The sequence below is a fragment of the Pristis pectinata genome, chromosome 1 (genome assembly GCF_009764475.1).
Source record: "Pristis pectinata isolate sPriPec2 chromosome 1, sPriPec2.1.pri, whole genome shotgun sequence".
NCBI lineage: Eukaryota > Metazoa > Chordata > Chondrichthyes > Rhinopristiformes > Pristidae > Pristis > Pristis pectinata.
In genome coordinates this window covers 101,494,213-101,518,214 of record NC_067405.1, presented here as the reverse complement: position 1 = coordinate 101,518,214, position 24,002 = coordinate 101,494,213, and positions in this window count along the sequence as shown.

The window sequence follows — 24,002 nt, the reverse complement described above, 5'->3', positions numbered from 1 at the left end:
AAACTAGCGGCCACAGAATGTGTTGCCCCTTGTAGGGCGAGTTAAGCTTGATGCCTTACACATTGATATTGTAACTCTAATGAATGAAATAATATTAGATAAGCTTCAAGATGGTAAGACGAGTAAATTTCAGCAACCACCCCTCCTCCTCCCACCCCATCAACCTTCTGAATAGTTGGGATCTGCAATTTTAGACTACTTCTCCGAGTGGTGGTGTACATGAGGGTGGGACGGAGGAGTCAGTTGGGACACAGACACTCCACTCATTTTAGGGATGCATGTGCAGTGTATTATACTGTATATGCTGTTAAACATGCCTCTCCAAAAGTGGTTGAAATTAAATTCATGCTCACCTATGTTTTGGAGTTGTCAGGGCAGTTTAGCTATGGCTCTCTGGATCTTTGTTGATAGTTTTCCTCTCAGAATTTCCCAACTCATTCCTGCCCCTGATGTCATGAGTTTGCCCTGTAGGGGTCATCTATGCATCAGGTCCAGTGGAGGTTTCAACTTGTGCTTGTCAGGTGAAAAACCAGATATGCCAATTGCTTAAACACTCTCATCTTCCAAATCTATATACTTCATATCTATGCATAAAGTGAGTTATTTTAAACAAGCAAATGCCACAGTTTAGAGTGCTTTTGCACACAAAACACTGTGGAAAACTACCTAATGATCTTAATTCAAATAAATAAATGTTAGTCAAACAATAACTTAATTATTTGAATTATGGCATTAATAAATCAAAGAGTGCACAGTAAATAATACCATAAATTTTATGATCTAATTTATGTCCTTCATTAGTATTCTTTGTTTAACATTTTATGTTTATTGATAAATGAAGATACATTTAAATAATTCAAACAAAACATTAGCTGCAAGCAAGGTATTAATAATTGATGGCAGCTGGAAGGTTTTTCACTTTGGGAATAGATAATATTAGCCTAATGTGGATCTGTAGAAATAGAGGAAATGTAATGGATCTGGTTGCTTTAACTGATGATGGTTATTGTGGTCTAAAACCTGCTACAAAGGCAAAAAGCAGGATGTATCTGCAACATGCAATAGATTTTGCTAAAGGAAGCTGACAAAGCAGATTGTGGTTCATACTCCAGATTTACACATAGCAGCACGGTTCCAATACCCAGGACAGGATCTCTCAGCGTACACCAAGCATTGGGACCAGAGGCAATAACATGATGGGAAAGTAAAGATTAAATATTTTACAAATATCGTGAAGCCATTCGATTTGGACCTCAGTCTTAATAAAGAAGCAATTGTTTCATCCTTTTCATTAAAGCAAAGTTACTTTTTTTTTAGTGGACTGAGTTTTATTAATGGAGCATTCTTGAAAAATACAGCAGTTTGAAACTCTGTTATTAAAAGAAAATTAACTGAGTAGATGGACCACAACTCATACACTCTGTCTGGGTGGCTTTAATGATTCTGGTAAACCTGTTTAATACTTTAGACTTAAGCACTGGTGCGTCTGGAGTGAGCAGTTATGCATTTAAATGTGTACAAGATAAAAGTCTGCAGAACAAAGGACTCTTTTCTCCTCTAGTACGCTTTTCACATTCTGCAATAAACCAAAGCACTGCTCTTACATTTTCATGAAGAGCTTCATTCTATCACTAATTCAATTTATTGTCCTGTACCTCAAATACATTTGCCGAAATGGTCTTCTTACGAACGCACAATGCCAGACAACACCAGAATGTTACAACAGGCACAAAAGTAAAAGGATGGTAAAGGCGATGTCAGCTGAAATGCCATAAAAGGTTTATTCCATCTTGGAGACTTTTTGTTCAAAGCTAAATGAAAGGATAGTGTCAGCAGAACAGTTAAATAATGTTAGGACAATGTTGTAACATTACAGTATAACTGCTCTGGGCTAAGGATCATCTTTCCTCGAGATATAATGCAAAAATACCACCTGAGGGAAGATATATTCAGAATTCAATGTCACTGCTTCATAATGTACAAAGAAATGTAAGGGGAATATAGATTATTTATGGAATTTCCTCAATTGTAATATACAAGTGTTACACTTGTATATTATGGGAACTGAAAAGTAATTTTGTGGTTGAGCATTTCTGTCCATACGTTCTACACTCTGCAAAGAGAGAGTACTGAATATTTACTATGTTAGTACTTTCTATATTGCTTTATTTATTGAGATGAGGGTTTGATGGCTCAGTTGCAATTTTTCTGAAACAGCTTTCCCCTTTATAATTTATCAAGGGAGTGGGAAATGACCATTTTGAAAATGGCTTACAGTAAAATCATTCTTCATAATTTCTATTAGTATTTGACTATAATGCTATAATTTACACAGGAACTGAAAAAAACATTTTGTATTACATACCAGTAACAACATACACTGCAATAAAAAAAACTTTAGTTGACTATAAATTGCAACAATTTCATAATATGGTTTGAACCATAAGAAATACTTTAGCTGTTAGGTTGCTTAATCTAATCCTGCTACATAATACAAAGTATTGCAATTTCATCAACAGCAACTCTTGGAAAAAATCATTTTGTTTCCAGCATATAAAGGATATTAGCACTGGGAGTCTAAAGAGACAGATGGAATTGTAGAATTATGCACCGATTGCTTGTACTCCACTGGCAAAACTGCAGTTTACTCAATCACATCATCTCACTTTTAGTGCAAGCTGTGGAATATGTGGGGCAGTCGTTCCAGTGAAGCTTGCGACATGAGGGAGGGAGGGAGGGAAATCAAAGGCCATTGAAAATTGAAATGCCAACATACCCATTTCAAACTCCACATTAACAGCACATGGAAATTATATGTAAGTATGTCTCACCAGGTGCACACGAAAACATTTCTACCGATGTTCAGCTGGAGGACTTTGTCATGGCAAATTCTATTCCTCAATTTACAAATTATTCTCATTACATTGGGAATCTGTAGTTAACAAGTTGGCTTAAAGAAGAGGGACTCTGGAGAACCTTCAACATGGAATGATAGGATAGATTTATAAAATAATGGAGGGAGTAGATGATGTTACCACAGATAGCTTCTTTCACTTAACTAGAGGTAGGGAGGACCAGGGTCCTGAAGAAGGGTCCTGACCCGAATGTTGACTGCCTGCTTTTCTCCACGGATGCTGCCTGGCCTGCTGAGTTCCTCCAGCATCATCGTGTTTTTCATCTAGAATTCCAGCATCTGCAGTCCTTTGTTTCATTACAATCTCAATGGAGTTGAGGGGGGGGGGGGGGGAAAGAAGAGGGAGAGCAATGGATTTGGAGAGGAGAAGAGGAATGGCCACAGGGAGGAAAAGTAAGAGTGAGAGCATCTTGAGGGAGAAGGGGACAAGCAGTGGATCATCATTTGGGGAAAAGAATCTGACGGGGGTGATGAAGAGGGTTAATGGGGTTAGATAGAGGATGGCCGAGAGAGAGAGAGACTAGAGCAAGGGTACTGTGGGAAGAAAAATAAAGGAAAAGGGTGAGACCAAAAAAGAGAGGAGGTTAGGGTAAGGGGATGAGGGAGTAACTTAAATGGGTGTAGAGTGAGGCCCATGTGCATTTGTATCCATTTGACCATGTGTGGTCAGAGTGCCTCTGCACGTGGCTTGGGAGCTGCTCTGTATCTGCGTGTACGTTTGTGTGCTGAGCCAAGCTTGGTTCCCAGTTGCCTTGGATTTCCTTGTCATTTTGGCCTCGCCACATGGCAGCGGATGGCTGTGCAGTGGCCAGCCCACTTTGCAATCACATGCAGGAACTTTCCCCTCTTCAAAATGCCAGAGGGAAAACAGGTCATTCTCAGCCCGAGGGACTGCTTGAGAAGGCGGCACAGGGATGAGAGTTGGTTAAAATGTCAGAAGCTGGCTTCCCTCCAAGAAGAACGGTGAACCCCAGAACATACACGAGGCTCGGGATGTGAATGTTGAAACTGTAGCAAAGAAAGGCCGTCAGCGTAGAGGTCCACCTGGTCTGGGACAGTATGACATGAAGCAGCCAAGCCTAGTCTCCTTAACCAAGAAGATGAGAACATTGGGAATATAAACAGGGAGTAAGGCTTACTAACTTTCAATAAGGTCTTGAGTTGACCCACTAGTTCATCTGTGACCCTGGCCTATGCACATATCTTGTGATTCTTGAAGTGTCCAAATATCAAGTAATCTGTGCCTTGAATATATTCAATGACTAAGCCTTCACATCTCTCTGGAGTAGACAATTTCAAAAATGTACATCTCTAGTAAAGAAAATTCTTCTCACCCACATCTTAAATGCTGACCATTTTTATCCTGAAACATGTTTTTCTTCAATTATTACTTTTACAGGCAGATCAAACAACTTCTCAGCAATTGCCCTAACTGGTTGTTGACCATATGCACCAGTCATAATCTCAAAGTAAAGTTGGCCATTCAGGACAGAGATGAGAAGGAATTTATTTCACTCAGGAGGTCGTGAATCTGTGGATTCTCAGTGCAAGGGGGCTGAGGAGGGATAGTGGGAATCAACAAAGATTAGCTTAGCACAGAAAAGTGGCACTGAGGCAAAATAGCAGCCATGTTTGTCAGGAATGGCAGCAGAACAGGTGCATAGATTCAAACAACCTATTCCTGTTTCTATTTCTCATGTTCTAATTATGTTCCTATAATTTTCAGAATGTTTTAAAAATCTGGTTATATCATCTCTCCCATATTATATGGATGTCAGTTGAGAAGAGAAACATGTATATTTTTGATGCACCAGGCATAGCAGATATGTGAGAAAGTTTGAATAAACTGCTGGATCTTTCCCTGTACATCATGTCTTATGCTTGTTGGTGTAGGCTTAGGTTTAATTCTCAAAGTTCAAAATCACAGATTCTAAAATTTAACTGGCTTAATGAGTAGCTAATTGGATACCAGGAGAGACTGCGGTTCAATCCCAGGTCCATATGGAGTGAGACAATTGTAGCCGAGAAGATGACAGGAGCATTGCAATTGGTGGAGGTTCTCCTCCAATGGAAAAGCAAAAATGTCCAAGTGTTCCAAACCCTCATCACCCAACATTCCCACTCTGATTGTCCAGAGCCCCTATTCAGTGACAACCTCAGAAGCCTTACGTGTGAATATTGGATATAAGGTAAATCCAACATTTGTCAGAATAAGTTCTACAAGCAAATACCAAACTACTACTCACCGTCAGAACTGACAGATGAAAAATAGCCTCCTGGCTGATGGCTCAGAAAGTGATCAAAAGGTCCTGAAAATGTATTTCAGCGAAGACCAAGTGCCCTGAAGAAAGGATGGATGGGGAAAAACACAACAGAAAAATAAATCAGAAGTTAAAAATTCAGTTGATTACTCATTGATCACTCAGTGGCAGCGACAGATATTTCACTGAGTTTTCAGGGCAAGTCTCTAAATATGTTGGCAGAATGCAATTCTGTCAAAAATAAATTAACTTTCAAAATAACCCTGATGTAAAATCTGGCAATTGTGAACTTGTATTGGGACCTCTGTTCTCTTGGTACAAGGTAGACAATTGATTAATTTTATGCCAATGGAGTATAAGAGTAAATGAGGAATATAGGTGCAAAATTCTGGAAATACTCAGCATATCAGGCAGGATCTGAGGCAAGAGAACATAATTAGTGCTTCAGGTTGAATTGGAGAAGATTGTCACAGGAGTGGCATGGCAGCTTCACACCACAGCTGCTGCAACATCATGGATCCTCCTAAATGAGTACTTAGCAGTGGAATGCAGGTTCGGCAACAAGCTCTGAGGTGGCCATGGACTGCATTGCCTTGAGACCATTTCATTCTTTCCCCAACATTTTCCACATCCTATCCCTGAACTTTAGACAGGTGGGAAAATAATATCAAGAGTAAATTTCAGAACTGTAGCCGCACTGTCCAGATGGTACCCGTGTCATTTGGGGGAGAAAAAGTGCTGTCCAATGTGTTTGGGTACATCTGCCACAAGTGACACCAGGTTGCCCTGGTGGTGCAGGTCTTGGTGCTGGTTTGGAAGGCTGCTGAGCAGGCAGGTCACAGCATTGATTGCCAGCGACGCCAGTTTGGCAATGCACTGACATGTCGAAACTCAAAGCTCCAGCTGACGCCATCTCTTGACTTCACATGACTGAACACGGGTCAGCAGCAGCGGAGACCAGCTTCACCCCTCGACTTCAAGGTAGGTTTGGTGGCTGATTGTTTTCTTCTGGCTGTTGCTCTGAAGGGTTCAGTGCATTGTACTGATTTTTAAGTAGTTCAACTTTATATGGAGCGGTGCAGGAGGTGCCAAATGATATTTTGTTGATTTCAAGGTTTCTGAACAAGGAGAGCCCCAAGTGCACTGGAGGACATTCCCACTTCCATAAGGCATGGCTAGGGAGAAAAGCAGAGGGCACGCAAGTGGAGCTGCTGGAGGACGGCTCTCGGCAGGAGGCCATGTCTACCCAGTGTGTTCCTTCACGTGAGGAACCTTTCTGAGGAGCCTCCCAAATGTACACCCTCATCTGCCTCCCCTTAAACACATCATTCCCCCAAGCCCCATTTGGTCTGGTTAGCCACCTGTGGACGAGCTGTAGAAGCCTCGGTGCAGGCAGCCTGATCAGGCTACAGGAAGTAGCTGTTGCCATGGAGCTTGGGTCTGAAGCGGAAATCAAATAGCAGGAACAACATGAGGTACGTGGTCCCGATGCACAGAAGTGAGGGTCTCACAGTGACCCGGCATATTGAACTGTAACCTGATCCACGCAGCCCTGCCTCCAATCTGCAATTAAAATAAATTCCAATGGCGACCTTTGTTTGAGTGGGTAACTTCATTTGGACAATTACTCATAAACAGGAAGAGCATTAAATAAAGACACAGTCGACAGGCTCCAGGTTACTACTGCTCAGTTTCCATAGGCTCCAGGGATCAGAGTTCAGCGGAACGCCCAGTACTCAGATAGTGCCAATGATGCTCGCAGTGCCTCTGACATTGAGGGTATCGATGATTCTCATGTCCAAACGGTCCATGACTGCAGCTTGTTTCACAAGCTTTCTGTTGCATTTATTCCCTCGGATTCTTTGAAACCCACTCCTGCCGAGGAACTATGAACCATTTAAGGTGGAAGTCTCTTTGTGTGTGTGTGTGTGTGTGTGTGTGTGTGTGTGTGTGTGTGTGTGTGTGTGTGTGTGTGTGTGTGTGTGTGTGTGTGTGTGTGTGTGTGTGTAGGTGCAATTTGTGAATCTCCCGTAGGGCACAGGGATGTGTTTCCTTTCCAGGGAACACGCTACGATGAGGTTGAACAAGTGCGGCAGGACCATGGCAATGGAAGATTGCGTTGCCATGCTGCGGTTCAGCATTACAGTACGAGATCCAGAACAGTGACATGCTGGGAAGTGGAGTTCAGCTGGGCAGTATGTGCTGTCACACAGGGCACCCCCAACCTTCTGCTGGGACTGGCCAATCATTCTCTAGAAATCCAAACATTTTCCAGACAAAAAGAAAACCTGGCTCAATGGGAATCATTCGAGCTTCAATGAGAACGTCTCATGGAACCCTGCTACCCACTGCAAGCACACAGGCAAAACCCCATTACCTGTGGCTATTGAGATGACCATGGTCATGAACTTCTAAGTGTCAGTATTCACCGAGACGGGAGCTGTAGAATTCTGTAATATCTTACTCTCTGCCACCTACTGCTGTTAGACCGTCCACATTTCATTTTCCCTTGGCGGAGAGCAGCCGTTGGAGGAAACGTGCGCCTTTGATGTGAATGCAGGCTTCCATGTGGTGCAGAGTGACATCGTTGGCATGTCCATTGCTCAGAGCTGCAGCCAAAATCTACTCCGTACCAGATTCAATGGGATTCCTCAACGTCCTGTTGATATGTGGCCCAGCTACGGAGAAAGTGCAGTGCAAGACAGTGCCCAGTGTCCCAGCAGCAGCCTCAATACCCTCAGGCTGCACCAATCCATTGTGCTATTTAGATTTGAAGCTAAAGCAAGGGGTGGCTCCTGTAAGATAACGCACGATAGCAATGATATGGCATATGTCTCTATGTCGTAACCCACACAAACGTCTGCAGAATGCAAAAAATGAAAGCCATGCCTGTCACAAAAAAAACACTTCCCCTGTCTGAATCACACAGGTATCAAAGTTGGCGGTGGTTGCTTGCATCCTGTTCAATGTGCCATCATTAAAGCACAGCATTTGCTGAAGGATACGCAGTGAGCAGCTATAAAGCAGGAGCTAGAAGAAGCCTGAGAATGTGCAAATATATAAATTAGGAGCAAGAGTAGATTAAGATAAGATATAAGATATGTATTTATTAGTCACATGTACATCGAAACACACAGTGAAATGCGTCTTTTTGCTGGAGGCAGCCTGCAAGTGTCGCCACACTTCCGGCACCAACATAGCATGCCCACAGCTCCTAACATGTATGTCTTTGGAACGTGGGAGGAAACTGGAGCACCCGGAGGAAACCCACGCAGACACACAGGGAGAACGTACAAACTCCATACAGACAGTGGCGGGAATTGAACCCGGGTCGCTGGTACTGTAATAGCGTTACGCTAACCGCTACACTACCGTGCCATCCCTACATGGCTCTTCTAGCTTGTTCCACTGTTCAAAATGATAAAAGCTGTTCCTATCCACTTATCACAACCTTACACCCTTTACCTATCAAGTACCTGTCTGCCTTAAAAATATTCAAACACTCTGTTTCCACCACCCTTTGAGGAAGAGAAAAAAATTGCCTCATCTTGGTTTTAAATGGGGGACCCCTTATTTTTAAAAGTGGCTCCTAATTCACTTTTCTCCCATGAGGAAACATTCTCTTCACATCTATCCTGTCAAGACATCCCGGAATCTTAAAATGCTTCAGGGAAAAGGAACAAGGAGATCATCTTGGCAGACCCTTTCTGCCAGGTTACCATGAAGGAGTTGGGGAATTTTCCTGAGCAAGGGCAGATAGATGATATTTCATCCTGCCATCATCTCTCCTGCATGCCAACATCCACAGGAATCCAAGTAATCTAATCAAGGATTGTCAGGCAGCCTGAAAACCCCTTTCCATGGTCTCCAGATATATTTGGCAGCAATCAGAACTGCATTAGTCTGAACCTCCTTTGCAGCACCCAGATATTGACTGGCTGCTGCCTGTGCTACAGTGGAAGCTATGGCATCAGGGGCTAACACAAAACCTCTTAATGCTGGAAACACTCAGCAGTCAGGCAGCATCCATGGAGAGAAGAACAGAGTTAATGTTGCAGGTCGATAATCCATCATCAGAATTGGCTAGTTCTGAAATAATCTGGAAAGGCTGGTTATCTGAAATTGTTGAATTCACTGTAGGGTGCCGGGGGCAGTAATGTGCCCAGCTGGAAGGTGAGATGCAGTTCCTTGAGCTTATACTGGGCTTCATCAGAACAGTGCAAGGGGCCAAAGGCGTACGGGTTAGGAAGTTGTGAGCATGCTATGTTGGCGCCGGAAGCATGGCAACACTTGCAGGCTGCCCCCAGACACTCTACGCAAAGATGCATTTCACTGTGTGTTTCGATGTACATGAGACTAATAAAGAAATCTTATGTTATCTTATCTTTTTTCAGAGCTCCTTAATATCACCCTGTCAAAAATTGTATTGATATCAAGCACTGTCACTCATCAGCTGGAATTCTACTCTTTAGTCCAAGGCTATTATAACTTTAGGAGCTGGGCAGTCTTAGAAAAACTATCACTGAGCAGATTATTATGGAGTAAGTGCTGCTATGCAGCCCCACCAACAATACCTGCACTTTACTGATGTTTGAGAATAGACAACTGGGGCTTTTTGTGGGCAATTTTCCATTTGCAGATGGATGTCAGGCATGAAGCTGTCCTGGAACAGCTTGGCTAGAGGCGTGGCTCCTTCTGCTGATAATGGTCTTGGAATTTGAATAGGGAGGGAAGTATACTGATCATAAACTAGGAAACTCCTGCACATATTGGATACCTTCCTTCACTGTGGCATCTCGTGTACTTTGGCAAAATGCCCAGTGGACAGAAGCTCAGACATTGTTGTCTAAAAATAATACATTATTTGTATGTAATCTAATAACATTAAGAGGATATCATTTGAGGTTAGACTATAGTATATTACAATTTTTACAGAGGAGGATCCAACAAACTGGGAATAGAAGTGGTTTAAGTGAAAAGGGACAAGCAGGTTCTTTGAATAGTATGTCAAACCACAAACCATTAAGATTACTAACTGGAAAAGATCCAGCCTCCAAAAAGGAGACTCCTGGTTTGCACGCTTACACTCTGTAGTAACAGATCCTGAGAAAATAGAGGTCAAGGCTCTAATATTCAACCATTCTCTTGACTTGACAGGACCATGACATTGTGCAGATTTCCTTGAATCTTCAGAATTATCTTTATATCTCGAATTCAGGTTTAGATCTAGGTAACAATGCGAGAGATGAGTTGAAAAGTAAGCAAGAGCATGTCTGGGGCTGGAAGAGCTCAAACAAGCAACAATGATTAGAAAGAAATAATTCAGCACACCATCATTGCTTCTGCAAATGATTAAACCCTCAATTACTGAGCATCCATCACAAACGTTAAACTTGTCTCCATTATGTAAAGTCTTCTTTTCACTTTTCCATTAGTTTAATCACAAAAGACAAAGCAAACTGCAGCTTTAATCAACAAATAGATTTTGACAGATAACATGTATTTTTTTAAATCTTTTATTATAGCAATACAACATCAGTCTTTAAATATTTCAAGTATGTGGGTTAATTGGAAAGAATTCCTAGTCTACACGCTGTATTTTATCCCTTGTTTCCCAGCTCAGGCTGGATTTTATGTCGAGGGTCCTGCTTTATAGACATATCAATGGGGTTTCATGATAAAAAGAAGCAAGATCTGTTTGCCAGAAGACTGTGACTTAGTAAGGACATGGGACAATGACCAATCTTTTCACAATTTAATGACTTTGGAAATTCTGTTATCAGATATTTTCCAGGTTTTGCATGTATGGATGCATAATTCTGAATGTGCTTGTTCACTTTAGCTCCAAGAATGAGACATATTCTCATAAACTGCAGGCAGAATCAGGAAAATTACAACAATAAATGCCAATGTTACTACTGAGTATTGATTGCACCAGAGTGTTTAAAGCGCTAAACAATAATAAGATTATACAGAGCAATCCACATTGGGCTCACAGCTTGTTCTAATATATTCAAGCCCTAAGTTCTTATTATGGTCTGCTGTCACAAATCACACAGTCATGGTACAAGTCTGCCACATCCTTCCTAGGTAATTCAGTAAGTTAGTGCTAATCTCAAACTTTAAAAGGATAAAACATTGATGATCTCGCTCTTATTAGACTAAATTATCATAATACTTGAATTTATTTGTTGACAGAAACGACAACCAAGTCTCTAAAATCCAAGTGTTGGTGACATTGGCTCAATGAGACTGACCTGAAAAGTTTGTCAGTACAAATGGGATCCATTGGAAGCTGACAAGATATTACTTTCAGATATTCTTTTAGTGTCTGGGAACCCTGTTCCTTTTGACATACATTACTAATGTTCTCAACTGTTTTTAAATCATGTGTTTATAGTCATTTCTAATCAGCCATTCTCAAGCTTCCTTTTAAGCTGTTTACATTCATAATCAGTAGGTGATTTCTGTGAACTCTTGCCGAGTTTGAAGCAAGGCAAATAAATTACAGCAATAAAATGTAAATAACCTTTGAACTTGAAGGGGCAACATCATTACAACAATTAAGGTTAAGCCAGTATACGTTTACATGTTAGGATTTTGAAACAAAAATCAAGATACTGGGTTCGGATTGACGCAAAAAAAAATTAAGATCATTAAATATATAAATATTCTCCTTATTTTAAGTTAAACCTCAAGGTACATAAAGTGAATATTTGGAATGCTGATTTTCTGTTTATCTCAATCATACCAGTGTGTGGTAACATTAGGATTTTAGATATTTATTTACTTTGCTTACTTTTAAAACATTTACTTCATTTAACCATAAGACAAAAAAGAACACAGATTACTTTATTAAAAGAATTCTTTCAGTTACAATACAACATTTTGAAATGTTTCCTTTCTGAATAACCTCAGTTGCTTAATGCTGAAGGGTTTAAACAAATCCTGCATATAGTAACTAGCAGATAGTCGATCCAGCTTTAAACGACACAGATAATTACCACGATGAGCATAGAAAAATAGTCTTTAAAGGAAAAAACAGTTGATGATTATGTCTTCTGTCCTCGACATCATGAACATTAAAGAAGAGAGATTCCATTACTTCTAGCTTTACTACAAATCCTATCAGCAAAGTTCTGATATTCCCAAAGATTTTTGGCTCTGATTCTTTATGCAAAGAAACAATCTGCTTGTGTCTAGGGATCTTTGATGGGCCTTTTCTAGAAGATGAATAAGCGGCTTCTGCCTGACTCTGTAAGAGTAGAATCTGGCATGCAGAGAACAGACATGCACTCCAGTGTCTGATGTGGCAGAGGGGCAAAAAAAAGAGATTCTTTTATCCAATCTATTTCTGAAGTCCGCAGCTGTCAGTTATTTTTCTGTCACCACTCTTATCAGCATGATTATACACATATATTAGCTCTAATACAAAAAAACTGCAGAGATATGTTTGGAAGAATGGTGCCACCATTAAGATAGTTTTGTCTGGTCACATAATTATAAAATAGCCTACAAAAAACATCTTAACAATTGTACGGCTGTAGCACAGTGGTTTATTATCCAGTGCCAGAGGCTCCACATTTATAACCCTCTTTCTTTTATTTCATAATATCTCTCTGTTCCTGTCCTACATGGAGTGTGAAGTGTCAGAGTGTATCAGTGGCGTACTTAAGCCACTCTTCTATTTGGAGTGAAAAGAAAGGGCTGCAGATTTGCTACCGGCAAACAGTCTTACAGGTCAGAACTCTGACACTGTGAATCACTTTAATTCGACAGCTCTGCATATTCCATTGTCTTTCTCAGGCCTACAGACTGTACAACATTCACACAACTTTTGTGATAAAGAACCTCAGATTAATCTCATGTCAAAGAATTGATCTGGAAATATTAAATTAACCAAGCATTATCAGCAGATTGTTATTAACTCCTTGCAGCAGGTAAGAGGAATATTCACTGAAATTTTCTTCTCAGAGTAGCAAGAAAACAAATTCTACCAAGTGCAGGAAGAAAATGATGTGCAAACAATGAAGTTACAGTTGTTATATTGAAATGATGCCATTTTCCTTGAATCACACAAATTCTTAAATAAATGACTGGGAAATTCATTACGCAGAGATGAGAGCAATCATGTAGCGGTTAGCGTAACGCTATTACAGCGTCAGTGACCTGGGTTCAATTCCTGCCGCTGTCTGTAAGGAGTTCATATGTCCTCTCCGTGTCTACGTGGGTTTCCTCCAGGTGCTCTGGTTTCCTCCCACATTACAAAGACGTACGGGCTAGGAAGTTGAGGGCATGCTATGTTGGCACCACAGGAGCGATGACACTTGCGGGCTTCCCCCAGAACACTTTATGCAAAAGATGCATTTCACTGTGTGTTTCAATGCACCTGTGACTAATAAAGAAATCTTATCTTTGCCCTTTCAGTGCCATTCATACAACTAAATTCTCGGCTCCCTCTTGGTTTTATTTCATAGTTCGCTATGGAGCCATTTAACATGATTTGCTTCATTTCTATATGGTTGTAAATGGCTCATTAATATTTGTTTGATAACATATTTAATACATTATATTAATTTGAAAAATCCTGGATTAGTCCCAAGAGGCAGGCCTGATGAAGCTTGAAAGTAGTAAAAGACAGGAGGCGACGAATCTGGAAGTGATGACTTCTTTTATAGACTGATGGAAGCAACAGGAGGGAGACAGCTTTGAGTTTCTGAGAACAAAATGCAAAAACAATGCAAAAATTCTTGTTTGTAATGTGGTGAGTCTTGAAGAATGGTGAATGGAAGGCAACTTCCCCTTTATAAATTAAGTCTTCCTCACCAAAAAGATTCAATAACTAATCATCTCTCTTTCACATATCAGGGTCAAGGATAATCAGCAGATAGTATTCTTCCCTCTGAGTTCGAGCATGGCCATAAACCCCAGCAACACATCTCATAGTGTTAGCTTACAACAGTCGGCAGGTTTGTTTCAATGTGGTGGCTAACGTATGCATGCACCTTTGATATGAGGCATGCCAGCTGCCATATTACACATAGAAGTAACATCCATGGGAAGCAGGCAGATCATGACGTCAGTTCTCAGGCAACAGTGATTTGATGTCAGCAATCTCATACAAGAATTCAGTGCTCTGGTTCATGCATCCTTTCAACATGAAATCAAGTACGTGTTCAACAACAGGAAGGACCATTTACTGCACAATTTATAGGATCCTTAACCTGACAGGGGTCACTGTGTGAGCACTGAACAACTTTGTCTCGACTGCAAGCTTCCACTCAACTCAGGTACTGTCAGAAATTGGTCCATTAAGAGTACTTTCCTTACAATGCAACTTGAATGGCAGAATGTGCTGACAGCAGGACAGACTGATGGAAAAGGAAGGGCAGATGGGCTTTCAGTGAGAAGCTACATCAATTCAGAGAATTCACAATGTGATTCTCTGACCCAGACCTCAGTGAGGAACAGTATATGAGGGGCCCACGTTTCAGCAAGGATGCCTCCACTGAAGTTTGCCACCTGCTCCAATGACAGAGCTCTTAGCCATGGACTGTTATTGTTGCCCAGGCCACATACATTAACGTGTCCAGATTGATCTAGGATGGAGCTGATGTTTGCACACCTCACTATTTTTGACCCACTATTGAAAAGCATTGATTATTAACATTTTATTTCAGAAAAACTGAATAAGATATCTAAGGTAAGATATCCTTATTAGTCACATGTACATCGAAACACACAGTGAAATGCATCTTTTGCGTAGAGTGTTCTGGGGGCAGCCCGTAAGTGTCGCCACACTTGTGACACCAACATAGCATGCCCACAACTCCTAACCTGTACGTCTTTGGAATGTGGGAGGAAACCGGAGCACCTGGAGGAAACCCATGCAGACACGGGGAGAACGTACAAACTCCTTACAAACAGTGGCCAGAATTGAACTCAGGTTGCTGGCACTGTAATAGCGTTACGCTAACCGCTACACTACCATGCCTGCCACTGTAGTGAGAATACATTGTGTTCTCACTACAGCAGCAGGTGGATTGAGAATTGCTTTGTTGGACAAGGATAATGCAGTTGTGTAAAGATGTCTGGTACTCACATGGGAAGTCAAAGATAGACCCCAGCCAGAAGGAGCTCCTTTCACTTAATGTCCCACTGGGTAGGATTATAAATGGCATACCATGGCAATCAATGTCCAGTGTACAATGACTTCATTCTGTGGCCAGCCACTGTAACATCTGCAAGGGTTATTAGCCAACAACATGCATTTTGGCTATGTTTGGAGCTCATACACATGGGAGCAACATGCAGACAGGTGCCAGAGAAAACATGAGAGGGTAAGTCAGCGCAGCTCACAAATCACTGTGAAATCATCCAAAGAGTGGGGCTCAGGATTCATCCCACATAATCCCACCATTTAAATGTTTTAATAGTTTAATTTATTTCTAATATATGCTGAATATTTCTGTGCATCAGGGACATTTAGAAGCATACTTAGGTTTGGCAGTCAGGCATTTTATTCTGGCCCATCACTCAAGGCCTCACCATTTAGGATTTGATCAGTGCTGACCAGCAAGTTGTCATTGGGAATCTGCAAAGTTTACTCTGTGTTTTTTCCATACATCAGCATCAAGATTCACTGCAGCAGCAACATTGGTTCAATGTATAAAATGGGTAACCTGAATTCAATGTGCTGCCTACACAAGCAGAACAGGCACACTTGCTTGTGTATTGCAATCCCATGCCTATTTTATGTGACTTTTTTAATATTTGGACATAGTAACTAATTCTGAAACATCAATATAGTGCAGGGGACCATCTGGTCAGCTTAAGTGAATGTAGAAATGATTATAGGCACCTTGCAAGATGCAAAACAAAATTCCTCCTTCAACGTACACGGCAGGAACAGATTGATTTATCCTTGCAGGACCTTGATCAGTGCAAATTAACTCTTACATTTGCCTTTCAAACAACAGCATCTACACATCCAATGTAATTCATCATTTTGGAAGCATTTTGGTACATTGACTGCATGTGAAAGATGTAACAGGGAGGATTTTTAACACAATAGACAGGAAAAATCAAGCCCAGAGTAATCCTATTGAGATGGAGGGCTGTGGTGAGGCAGAAGTGATTGGTGTCATTAGTGAAAGTGAAAGCAAGCCAGAGCATGAGGGCCAGTTCTGTGGCAAGTCAACCACACTTCTCCATGCAAACACCATCAAGTTCAGGATTCTCATGTAAATGGGTAAATACTGAATGTATGGGCCCAGGGCAGTGCATGGCCTTACTGCAACTCCCTGGCAGCTAAGCTGGGTACCAGGTGCAGGAATGAAGACACCATTCTTTTGAGCAGAGAGGAACAGCTTTGAGCAGAGGATAAGTATTAGATAATTAGCAGTTATTATTAAATTGGATTCGTAAAATGTTCTAGTTATTTTTTAGAAGGAAGTTAATTATTTTAAAAATATCCTTAGTAGTAATATTTCCTCATTTTTATATTGTTTTTGAATACAGTATTTCTCAACATCAGGCTCACTTGGAAGCAGTCAAAGTCATTGACAGGTTTAATAGCTGGCTAAACCGGAGGGCATAGATTAATCAGCTGTCAAAGATCTTTCAGCTTCCGCCATACACAACAGCTTTGCTGCACGTATGGTCCTGTTGCTCTATTTAGGACAAGGATAACGACTCGCCACACTTGCCAGCAGACCTGCAGAAGTTAATTACTGCATCGGTCAGCAGCAACAGTGGGTGACTCCCCACTGACTGCGAGTTCAAGTCTGAGATGTCTGCTGCCGATAGGATTACATTCTTACAGAATGAGTTGAGGTTTCATTTGAAAAAAAAATTGAAAAATAAAAATCGGCAAAGCAAAAGCTTTTTGCAGTCACTTGTTCTCTGCTGTGGTGATTTTGAGTGGGAGAGTGTTATAAGCATAACATTAAGTAAATTGGATGAATTGATAAACCTGCAGTGCAATGGAAACTGAGACCAGAGAAGGGCTAATTGGGCAGTTCTTTCAAAGATCTGGTGCCTAATGCCCTCCTTCTGTGCTCTATGATTCTGCCATGGTCTAAACTTGGTTCTGATTAGCAAGGGCCTGCAGCTGAATATATAGCCCAAGAAACATTTAAGAAAGTGCTAACATTTAGTTCCAGATCAATCACAGAACACGACAGGAAAATGATAGTTTTTTTTGTTAAAACTGGCTTGATTTAGACAATACACTGCTATCAAACATGGTGAATTATTTATTCCTCCAAGATTCATGTCAACCTCTCCCATAGCTTCCTGCTTGAATCACGAAGATCAGTTTCCTATTCCCAAAACAACATCCAATGTTAGCAACCAAAGTCACAAGTGGTATTTTCTGTCACTGGCCACATCATTCTCCCTTAACACCAACTCCTTGTTGTGTCACTTGGTGGGGTTTACTCCTCCAGTCTGACCCTTTCCAGTTTCATTATGACGCAAGGACCTCATCCAAAGGCACCAGACAAACCTTTTCCGTCTAACAATGCCAACTGTTTTATTTAGGTTCAGCTCGTGTCCTGCTGAAAACCTCATCCGTGCCTCTTATTTCCAAACCTGACTGTTGTAACACTCCAGCGTCAGCCTCCTATCCGACACTCTCCATAAATTTCAATTCGTCTACTCTCTATTTCCACCTCATCAGGTCCCACTCATCCATCAATCCAGTTTTCATTCCCAGAGTGTGCCAAACATTCTCCAGTGTGATGAAAACATGTGCCAACTTCTCCATTTCTGTAGCTCTAATGTCCTTTGCATTCCCTCTCTTCACCTCAGCTTTGTTGATAACTTGGATCTCTCACTCTGAAGTTCCTCCACTCCTACCCATTCTCTCCTTCTTTTAAGACTCTTTGGTTGCCATTCCTTTGCCCTAGACTCCATTTTATTTACACCTCTGAAGAGCTTTTTGATTACAGTATTAAATGCATTATATAAATTCAACTGCTAACGCAATAGCAGCTTGCATGTTTTTTTGCAAAACATGAATTAAACTGGAATTGCACTTTTCAACTCTGTCTATTTTAATGCAAAATTGTCCCGGGCCCAAAGCTCAGTTTATGATACATGTCTTATGAGTTCAGATGCCAACTTGTGTTGAATAGCAATTGATAGCTTTTTTTAAATCCATGCTACAATTGATCCTTGATGAAGGGATCTGGAACGTTAATGCTCTGTGGTACTATGATTCCACCTACAAACTCACTGAAAGTATGTGCACACTGGTAAACTTATGCAAACTATCACAAAATGTGACCAAAATGCAAGCTTCCCCAGAAATGTGCAAGAAGCCAACATTCTCTAATTTATCATTTCAATAGAAATTCTGTGGTCTATTTTCATAAATCCTCAGAAACCATTTGGAGGCTTCAAAGGCAGCAGTAAATAACAGTACATTCAGTGCAGCGACAGACATGGATGGAGCAGGGCTGGGGTCCACACTTCTCGGAAGACTTTGGCAAACAACAGCAGAATTCCATACTGTGTTACTTTTAACAAAAAGCTATATTAATTGGAATTACAGAGAATTAAAGCAGCTTTACTACCACTTTTAGTAGCTGATGCATTGTTTTATTGTGCTCTAGAAGGTATGAATTTAAAGTGACAGGTAGCTTTCCCTCAAACACTTGAAGTGGATTGAGAGCATGTACACAATTGTTATTTCAATCACAGTTTTGCTTTCCTAATGCCAACCCATTAAATTTTCAATCTATATCACCAAATAAAACCTTCAAAGTAAAACAAACATCTCAGTTTAGCCAAGAATTTTTTTTAAATGATTCAGTAAAGAGTAGTTATTGATACAGGCAGATTTGCTCTGTTGGCAAATGAATATTACCAATACAAATATATCAGCATGTAGAATTGCTCAACTCTAAAGCATTACAAAGTACATTTTGCTGCTACTATATCTGCAAAAAATGTTTTTTAGTTACAAACATGAGAAGTTTTTTTTGTTGTTAGAAATGTTGTTTGAGCTGACTGACAGTTACTTTTGTCCTGTCCTTTGAGCGAGCACACTTCAACCCTGTAAAATATTGTGCATATGTAACTCAAGTAATCTACTGACTGCTTGGAGCAATTTTGTCTTAATAATTCACACGCTGTTTTGCTTTGAAGTATTTTGGTCCTGAGTTCTAAGACTTACTATATGGAATCATCGTGCTCAAAGAATAGCTTGCTGTCTCTGAAGGCTGGAAAGAAAAAGATAATAATTTGGCGCAAAGAAATCTAGTTGTGCTTCATGTTCCAGAGAAAGCATGGAAATGAATCAGGGCTCCATACTTTGTTCCACGCCAATTCTTTTTAAGTTTTCCAATATAAACATCATTACTGAACTATTGGTTATTTACTGATAACTGCCATGTGTTAACCTATCCTGAAATGGATTGTTGTTCACCCACCCACTCAATGGCATGCAGATCTGAAGAGTATATGTGGCACTTTACAATGAATTTTTCCAATGTGTTTCTTAGCTGATGTATATTTAAGATCTTTAGGCATCTTAATCCTTTAAGAGATTACAGAACCATGCCAACACCATCTAATATTTCCATGTAATTCAACTGTATTATTTGATTACAAAAGCAGCAGTTGAACATTGTATCCTCAAACCCCTTGGTGGCAAACAGGAGAGTTTCAAAAACTGCCAGTGAATGCAAGCTTGTAACAACAACATCAAAAGCAACGAGAGTGAAACACTGCAAGTTAGATTTCAAACAGGGTCCCCAACTTGCAGTATCTCTGGGGCTTCCTTGAGATCACCAGTTTTCTGTATTTTGATTCTTCTTTGTTTAAAAGCAGGTTATTACTGGTGGAATTATCAAAAAAAAACAGGAAATCAGTTTTGTTGCATGGGTGGAGCTCCCAAGGATGAGGAGAGGCTCCCATGCAGACAATTGAATGAGCCTCTCCTCATCTCAGTTTCAAGCACCACCACAGTGGTTTTACGGATAACGCTGCCTCATGATAACATCAGCAGCTTACCATGCCTAGGAAGGAATGAAGAAATAATTGCATGGAATTCTGGATCAGCCGACATCCCACTAATGGCAGAGCAGATGGTGGTTGTGAAAAGCGGTGGGGTGAGGAGGAAGATGGTCCACTGATGGTCAGGAAGCTCCAATAGGGACAGAAACAGCTGAGTGCCAGAGGTGTGGGGAAGGAGAGGGGACCGATGGCTAGTGAGGCAATTGGTAATTGGTTTATTACCAATTGGTGGAGCATACAGATCATGTTAAGGCATGGAGTGGGCGTTGGGGGCCCTTGAATGGCTTGTTGGAATCAAGGAAACACCCTTGCTTCTCCTGGCCCATAAGCAGTGCTGAAAAGCCAAGGAGATTATTGATTCTGACCCTTTTTCCTCTTTCCATCTGACGGTTTCTCCGAGGCTCAAGAAACCCAGTTGGTATGAGCTAAACCGAGGACATGTAGCCTCATTATATTATGTAAATGTCTAACCTGCCTTCCAGGGGCACCCTGCCTGCCAGTGTTAAAATTTGAAGTGGCCTAGGTCAGATTAATTGAATTTTAATGTCTGGGTCCTTCCCAAATCTAATCATTTTGGGGATGCAAGATCTGTTGATCTGGATATATTTTTCAGAGCATCATCCAAAAAAGTATTGCACAGAGAAAAATTGTATCACTGCTCATGTAACCAATTTTGCACAGACTTCTGAGCAAGTTAATGGCAAACATCAGTCAGGATGTAAAACACAATGATGCTGGAGGAAGTCAGCAGGCCAGGCAGCATCCATGGAGAAAAGCAGGCAGTCAACGTTTCGGGTCAGGATCCTTCTTCAGGATTTCTCCACGGATGTTGCCTGGCCTGCTGAGTTCCTCCAGCATCGTGTTTTTCATCTGGATTCCAGCATCTGCAGTCCTTTGTTTCTCATCAGTCAAGATGTGATTTTTGGTGCAAGACTTTGTGTGCCCAACTCCATGGCATGCAACATGCCCAAAGTTATGTTAGTAACAGTGCAATGCCCAGAATTATTTCTGGCAAGACTTTTCACATTGGTCCAAATCACAACTGGCACTTTTCATTGACAGAAGAACCATCTTTTAGCAGCACTGAAACATTAATTCAGGGGCAAGACTCAACTGTCCGGCAACGATAGGCACAGGCTATACAAACAAATCTCAAGTAGACTGACCCAAACCAAGATCCCCATAACTACAGCCCAATGTGGTTTCAGCAGATTTCCCCTCTACATTTCAGGAACCAGAATAAATCCTGCAACAAGTGGCTCAATGCTCATCAGATATGAAGAGTTTAATAAAATGAAGACATCAGAGTGAAAATTGAGGACGACTTTGAAAGCAGTACAAACTTTTGGTGTTTGCTTTATAAACCTGAAGTAGTAAATGAACACAAGGCTCCCAAGTTAGAGTAACCCTCACTCCCAGATACCTTATCCTCATGGATTCCTTGGGCTCTTTCTGTTGAGATATGCTGGATCTGACACTAGAAAAGCATTACTGGCAAGTGGGGAACCTTCTGTTTTTGCTTTCACACTTGGATCCCAAACATGCTGGCATTTATAATGGTCACTTATGACCTTACAGGCATCCTGCCATGGGCTGTTCCTGTGCACACTGTTCTTCATCAGCCTGTGCAGGTTCTTCTTCCCTGGGAAACCTCTCTGACTCCCTTCACATTATTGTATCACTCATTCCTTGCTAACAATCTCTAGCACTGAAAGAGTGCTGGTTGTATTGTGATTGGGACTTCAAGGCCATGGACCATGAGAAAAGGTGCTATTAATGGATTAAATCCGACCCTTAATGCTTACCGGTCTTGACATAACAATATTATGCAAAGGGACCCGCTCATACTATTTGGAACTGCAGATAATGATACTTGCAATTCTTTTTAATGACTTTTGAAGCAGCATCAGGGAGATTGTTTAACACCAGAGGAGCAGCACAAATTAATTTCAATGCCAAAATATTTTCAGATAAAATATTTAAAGAAAACACATCACTAAAACAAGGAATAAAACATTCCTTTTCAATACCTTCAAGAATTTGGTTCTAATCTGTTTTTGGCATCGGCTGAGCAGTGATAAAATGTTTATAAAGTGGCAGTGGGGGGAGGAACATCGACTGGACTGTCAGTTCTGAGAAAAAGGGAGTCTCGAGTCAGGAGACCTGAAGTGGCACAAAGATGCTGAGAAGGAAGACTAATGATTTCCTTCTTCTGACTTCAAATACTTGCTCTTTGTTTTGGCATGTGATTAGAATTATCAGGAGGTGACCTTTTTCCAATTGGTGTTGAGGAACTTTGTTAGTCTGAAATAGAAAAAGCTTCATTGTATCTGGTGGGATTATTCCTAACCTGAAAGTATCTGATCCTCACACTGAGTGTCCAGAATGTCTATTCCCCAACCCTTTAATTTTTAATACTAAGTGATTGAATTTTCTTTTGAAAATGTGGGTGATACATGGCAGGTCAGGCAGCACCTGTAAAGCAAGGAACAGAAGTAACAGTTCAGGACAGTGACCTGTCAAGATGGGGTACAGTTAAAAAGTAAAATACATTTTAAAATACAGAGAAGTGGGTACAGGAGCAGTGGTGATTGGCAGATGATCAAAAGGGAGGTCGAGGATAGGGCAGAAGGCGAGAGGGATGGAAGGTTCAACAAATTTTTTTTCAACTTATGTTTCACGACCCAAGCGTAGATGATACAACTTCATGTTACAGAAAATTGTGATGAGGCCCATTTTCGAGGAACGCAACCCCTCTTCCTCCTGTAACGTGGGAGTTGCTTCTATTTGCGTACACAAAGATCTGATTGTATTTGTCAGACTAGTTCTGGATGCCTTTTCTGGAGCCTTTACCAAAATTGACCACTGTACACATTCAGCAGTGAATGTATCTGTATACATTGCCATTCATTTTGGACCTTTATGGTGATAAAACTGTGAAAGTGACAACAAACTTGCAGTGCATTGATCTTACAAACAGAAAATATTTTACTTCAGCCGGAAGCTTCTATTTAGCAAAATGCACGTACCACAGATTCCTAGAACTATGTAACAATAACACAGGAGGCCAGTCAAAAAAGAGCAGTCGGGTCTAATCCCATCCTCCACAACGTGGTCCATAGCCATAACAGGCCACGGTTCTTCAAGTACATGTCCAGAGACTTTTTAAAAAAAAATGTGATGATGGCTTCTGCCCCTAGCAAGTTCCAGACTCCTCATCTGAAAAAAAGGGTTTCTTTATTTTCTGTCTGATCCTCACACCAGTTACTTTAAATCCATGTCCTCTGGTTTATGACCTTACTACTACCTCGTCCCCACATAATTTTATACACCAGTTAAGTCTCACCTTAGTTTTCTTTATTCCAAAGGAAACAACTACCATTCATTCAACCTTTCCTCACAGATAATATTTTCCATCGCTGGTAATATTGTAATAAATCTCCTCTGCACCATCTCCAGTGCAAATACATCTTTCTGTCATGTGGTGACCAGAAATGTATCCAATTCTCAAGCTGTGGTCTCAGTAAAATGACCTCCCCGTCCTTATGTTCCATCCTTTGCCTAATAAAGGAAAGCATCCCATGCCCATTTTAGTCGTCATATTGGCCTGTACTGCTGCCTTTAAGGTCTTGTGGACATATCCTTCATGGTCACTTTATTCTTCCACACCTCTTAGTATCCTTTATTTGATTATACATTCCCTGGCTTTATCAAATGCATTTCTTAACAACTTATCTGCATGAAAATCCCATTTGTCATTTACTGCCTACCTGACCAGACCATCTGTATGCCTTTGCAGTCTG